The 6464-nt window shown below is 40.5% G+C and overlaps 1 pseudogene; it reads left to right on the top strand.

The window, feature by feature from the left end:
- Window positions 1–1790, top strand: part of LOC102740098 (ER membrane protein complex subunit 3 pseudogene) — a 9576-nt pseudogene extending 7786 nt beyond the window's left edge.
- Window positions 1791–6464: the final 4674 nt, after the last annotated feature.

The raw sequence follows: 6464 nt of genomic DNA, 5'->3' as shown, positions 1-6464 counted from the left end.
AAGAAGAAGAAGAAGATAGCAGGAGGGGAAGAATGAAGGGGGGGAAATCGGAGGGGGAGAAGAACCATGAGAGACTATGGACTCTGAGAAACAAACTGAGGGTTCTAGAAGGGAGGGAGTGGGGGGATGGGTTAGCCTGGTGATGGGTATTAAAGAGGGCACGTTCTGCATGGAGCACTGGATGTTATACGCAAACAATGAATCATGGAACACTACATCAAAAACTAATGATGTAATGTATGGTGATTAACATAACATAATAATAAAAAAAATAAAATAAATGGTCAGTGGAAACGGGACCTTGTTTGTGACAGAGCCTAAAAATGTCATGCACCTTATTCAGATTAACTGTTTCCAGAATGACTATCCAGAGCTGCACAGACTTAGCAAACCTTCTATATTACTTAATACTGTCCAGCAAAAATCAATGATCCTGAGACAATTTTGGATTCTCAAGTGCCTTTGGGATCATGAAAGACAGGTTTAATAACGTGAGGTTTTGATCTGGATTTAATAATATATCAGATCCAATGAGTAATCAATGGTGCTGTACTTTATAAACCTACTCAGTTGAAGAAAAGACCTAATTTCCCAGTTATGCAAGATAAGAGGGAGCTTACATATATATGTGAAGTAAGGAAGGGCAATCGCTGGCAGAAACATAGTTAAGGGTTGCCCTGGAAAAATTCCATCTGCTTTAACTGTACCGAGGAAGTGTCAGGGTACCCTTTTTGTACCAAGTGATGAATGTAAATTGTGTGTGTGTATGTGTGTGTATGTGTGTGTGTGTGTGTTTCTATATCCCCATCCAACTCTACCACCTCCATACATTCTCACAGTTGCAGCATTATTCTCAGTTCAGACAGGAGCTGGACCTCCAATCTCAGGCTTAGATATCCCAAGAAAAGTTTTTTTTTATATCTTAGAAAAGTGATGGATACAGAGGGATTGTACCAGTTAAACAAAAATTCAGCTGTAAAAATCCAGAAAGCAGCTGATCCCATAAAGTCAAGCTCCCAACCTCCTTCCTCCCTCCCCTTTGCTGAGTCCCCTGGTCTGAGACTCTCAGAGGCTCTATCTTAAGTGTGAACACTGGGTGGCATCATATTTCCTCCACTTTTTTTTTCAATAATGAAAAGGAGTACATTTTACAAAGGCTAAAAAATATCACGAAGTGGTTTGTTTACCATGATACCAATTCTACTTGGAAAATTCATATGTATGTTAAAGTAATTCCATATACTGTGGAACCAAAACTACATCAAGCTCATTGATTTACAGCTTTCCTCATCACTATCAGCTGATGTTCACTATGGATTCTTCAGAGAGACCCTATCAGAGAACAGGGCATTCATCATCCATTCTCCCACCCTTGTACAGGTTGTCCAGACCTTCTCCCACCCCTTGTCTGTCAGCCCCCGTCAATGACACAGGACACAGCTGTGCAGGCCCCGCTCTGCTGCTCCATCCTCTCTCAGGCTCCTACCCCCTGTTCTCATCTGCACAGCCTTTCACACACCTGCCACAGATTGCCAAGGCATGCCACTGCCACCTAAGGTTTCATCCTCTGCAGGCCCAGGAGTATATTTTTTACAGTCTTGTTTTACCCCTATCAGTTTTTTCAGACAGAATTAGAACATTCTACATAGCTTCAAAACCTGTGTTTTAAAGCTTATGTTTATTTTTTTACTCCTTGCAGACACTTCTTAGGAAAGTTTGATGGTGGTGGTACGTTGGTACCACCTTGTGACAAAAGTCTGAACTACAGCATGAACGTTTGTGGAGCCTGAAAGTGGGAAGAGAGGCTGTGACCCAACCCCACTAGAAGATCTTTCTGGAAGTCAGGATAGAAAGGAGGGAATTCCTTGGACACAACTATACTGATGGCCTCTTTCTGGATATTTCATATAAATGGAATTACACAATATATGGTCTTTTGCATATTTGGCTTCTGTCACTGGCATAATGTTTTCAAGGTTCATCCATGTTGTAGCATGTATCGGTACTTCATTCTTTTATTACCAAATAATAAGCCTCACTTTTTATCTATTCATTTGGGTTGTTTCCACTTAGGGATATTATGAATAATTATTCTATCTTTGTACATTTGTATACTAGTTTTTATGTAGACATATGTTGTCATTTGTCCTGGCTGTGTACCTAGGAGTGGAGTTGCTGAGTCATATAGTAACTCTCCAGGAGAAACTCCTAGACTGTTTTCATGATCCTGACAGTCTTCAGGAGTGCAGGTGTAGTCAGTTATTTTTCTCCTGATTAGACAGACTGTGGTTATGGGTTAGAATACCACAGTTGAAGTCTCCTTCTCATCACCTCATATTAAGGAGGACATAAGACCCATCTGATATCATTGGGTCATTAAAGATGCTGACCCTCATCACAGGGTTAAGGTGGTGTTTGTCTAATATCTCCAGTGTACAGTAACTGTTTGCCATTCACCTACTCTATTCTTTAGAAGGAAGTCACTAATTCTGTCCTGCCTTCAGAGATGGGAGGCAGATTAAAGTTCACCCCATGGAGGCAGAGTATCTATATATATTATTTTAAATTATTTGATAAAGACAGTTTGCCACTTGTGGCCCATTTTTATTAATTAAACATTTATGTATATCAGTATGGATTCATATTTACTTATTTTCTCATTTTTTAAAAAATGAACCCATCCAAAAAGTTTTAGCGTCATGATTTCTATGGTGAAGAAAAAAAGAATTTTGACTCTACAGGCAGGAAACTTCATTCCCTATCTCTGCCATTATGTATCACCACCATTTATTGTCTAAATATGGTATATTAGAAAATGCATTTATTTATTTTTTTTTAAAGATTTTATTTATTTATTCATGAGAGACAGAGAGACAGAGGCAGAGGGAGAAGCAGGCTCCCCGCAGAGCGGGGAGCCCGATGCGGGACTCGATCCCAGGACCCTGGGATCATGACCTGAGCCGAAGGCAGACGCTTAACCGACTGAGCCACCCAGGCGCCCCTAGAAAATGCATTTAGGCAATATATTTAACCGTGTGCAATTTGGAACATTATGTATTGAGACAATTTTATTCCATACTTGGTTTCATAAAAAGAAATAAAAAACTGATAATACAGAGGTTACTGAAATGAGCATAATGTTATTGCTAACATGGACAAACATTTACATAATCCTTTTTTTAAAGAATTTATTTGTTTATTTGAGATAGAGAGAGCACATGCGAGAGAGTGGGAGAAGCAGGCTCCCCTCTGAGCAGGAAGCCTGATGTGGGTCTCCATCCCAGGATCCTGGGATCATGACCTGAGCCCAAGGCAGACAGTCACTTAGTCGACTGAGTTACCAAGGCACCCCTGCATAATCCTTTTCAACGAAGCAAAATATGAGCTATGCTGGAGAATATATGGGCTTCATTTGAAAACGCATTGTCTAAAGCATAACCCTCCAGTTAGCTTACCCTAACACTACAGAAAATATTTAAATCTCTAGCATTTGCATAACAAATTGCACTGCAATAGAATCCTTGTCTATACCCAAGCAATTGAATTCTATTATTGGAAAAGGACATTCCTTTCTCTTGGGGAAACATTTTTGTTTTTCCATTTGAACAATCATTTCAACATTCCTGATCTGTGCAAGTGACAAAGAGGTGGTGTGGAATTGTCAAGTGTAATCTCTGTAGGAGCACGGGGGAACACATTCCCGTTAGATAACGGATGAAGATTCAGTTGGAGGGGAGAATCGGGAGATTTCAATTGCTTATCAAAAATTCTTAGAATTTCGGTGCAAAGGCGAGAATATATGCAAAGAGAGCAGTAATTAGAGATGTAGACAGGGGCCCAGGGTATTAGAGCATACTTTTAAATCATCACTTATAAGAGACTTGATCAGGTTGAAATCTTAATGGGTAGGAGCCATCTCTTCTTAGACTTAACTTCTGAATTTACTTATCCCACCCTTTCTGCACTTTACTTCCTTGTTTTCATTCTGGAGAAGTGTAAAACTTAACCAAAGGGATGGTGTAGAGTTTGGTTTTAATGCATGTTAACCAGATGAGTGGATGAACAGATGGGTGGATGGATGCAGGAAGTGTCAAACATGGCTGTGGAGTCATGGATTTTTATGTCCCAAGGCAGAAGTCTTCATGGCAACTGACTGAACCCTTGGTCTTTGGTAGCTGAGAGTATGCAGCTTCTTAAAAACCATCAACTGATGGGCTACAAGATGGGAAGCATTTCTGGTGTGGGGAACTGGCCTGAGCATTGTGGTTGCCATAGAAACCTGACATCACTGTGGCAGCCATGTGGACATTTTAATAGAGACAGTCCTGGCCTGACAAGGTCCCACCTTCAAGTGTTTGAGACACAGCTGAGGGTGTTGGTTTCAGCAATGAAGGCTAAATGGTCTTGGGGTGTGTGGAAACAAAGAGAAACCAAATCCAAATTGCCCCTTTCTCGTTTTGGGACTAGGTGTCCAGGATATCTCATAGGTAAAGGCATTGGGGTACTGTCCAGTTCCAGTAAGTGTGGGAACTACCCCAGGGGTGTCCTGGACTGGCTTTCCTCTGAAGTTGGAGGCCTGAGAGGAAAGACAAGACTCTGAGACCCAACTTCCTCTTCTATCCAGTGGGAATGAGAATGCTTCACCCACAGGATTGCTGAGAACACTCAGTGATACACGGGAGCAAGCCCTGTGGTTACTGTGAGATCATGAATGCCTACACGAATTCAGGCCACTTCCTACTCATTTTCAATTTTGTTGTTAGGGTATAGACTAAGAAAGGAGGAGAAAAAGGCCCTGGTGAAAAATCAATTATAACACTTGGTTGTTAGGATCAGGACCCAGTTGTAATCAATGGTATTGTCACTAACCTATGATCTAGCATGGTGGGAGTGCTTATTTACTAAAGTAAATCATAGTGATTGCTGAATCTGTCTCTCTTGGTGCAGGTCTTTATGCCAGTGACTGAACTCATATCAGGTGCCTGAAAGAGACAGGTTCTGAGAATTTTTGTCCTGATGGCTGCTGAAGCTTCTACCCCAGATTCAAGGGCAGCAGTCCTCAGGAAACTCCAACACCTCACATCCCTGGTGGAGTACGATGCCTGGCACAGTTTAGTTTGTAGATTAAACAAAAGCATGTTGTGGAATAGCTCCTGTGAGGTTCACACACACTAACCTAAAAGTAGAGAAGCTGCTTTAATCTCATCATGGAGAAGAGGTTTAGCAGGTGGAATGTCATTCCACCAGCAGCTACATGCTGTGTGATGGCCTTTGAGGCCCATTTTAGAGAAGTTCGCTTTTGTCTAAAAGCAATGAATGGTTCCACTTGACAAGGACTTGATCTTTAACATCCACTTGCAATAAATAAACATATATTTTTTTCTGACTGTAGAAATAATTAAGAAACTCTATGTTCTCCCAGATGGGTGTAAAAATATGAAGTTAGTTAAAAGGGTTCCTAGACATTTCTCCAAAGAAGACATACAAATGGCTAACAGACACATGAAAAAATGCTCAACATCACTTACCATCAGGGAAATGCAAATCAAAACCGCAATGAGATACCACTCCATACCAGTCAGAATGGCTAAAATTAGCAACACAGGAAATGACAGATGTTGGCAAGGATGCAAAAAACGGGGAACCCTCTTACACTGTTGGTGGGAATGCAAACTGGTGCACCCACTCTGGTAAACAATATGGAGGTCCCTCAAAAAGTTACAAATAGAGCTACCCTACAACCCAGCAATTGCACTACTGGGTATTTATCCAAAGGATAAAAATATAGTGATTTGAAGGGCCACGTGTACCCAATGTTTATAGTGGCAATGTCCACAATACCAAAATATGGAAAGAGTCCAGATATCCATTAACAGATGAATAGATAAGTTGTGGTATGCACAGACACACACACACACACACACACACACGTATATAATGGAATATTTCTCAGCCATCAAAAAGAATGAAATCTTGCCATTTGCAACGATGTGGATGGAACTAGAGGGTATTATGCTAAGCGAAATAAGTCAGTCAGAAAAAGACAAATACCACATGATTTCACTCATATGTGTAATTTAAGAAACAAAACAGATGAACATAGGGAAGGGAAAGAAAAATAAAATAAGATGAAAACTGAGAGGGAGGCAAACTATAAGAGATGCTGAACTCTAGGAAACAAATTGAGGGTTACTGGAGGTGAGGTGGGTGGGGAGATGAGGTAACTGGATGATGAGCATTAAGGAGAGCACTTGCTGTAATGAGCACTGGGCGTTGTATGCAACTGATGAATCACTAAATTCTACCTCTGAAACTAATAATACAGTATATCTTAACTAAATTGAATTTAAATAAATTTTTTTAAAAAAAAGAACATCCCCTAATACTTCTTGTGAGGCATGTCGACAGGCAACAAACTCCTCAATTTTTGTTTTTCTGAGAAAGTCTATATTTTTCCATCACCT

Source organism: Leptonychotes weddellii, chromosome X, assembly GCF_054177405.1.
Source record: "Leptonychotes weddellii isolate Sample4059 chromosome X, ASM5417740v2, whole genome shotgun sequence".
NCBI classification, from domain to species: Eukaryota; Metazoa; Chordata; class Mammalia; order Carnivora; family Phocidae; genus Leptonychotes; species Leptonychotes weddellii.
The sequence above is the reverse complement of the archived record's forward strand: the minus strand, read 5'-3'. Positions and strand labels throughout refer to the sequence as shown.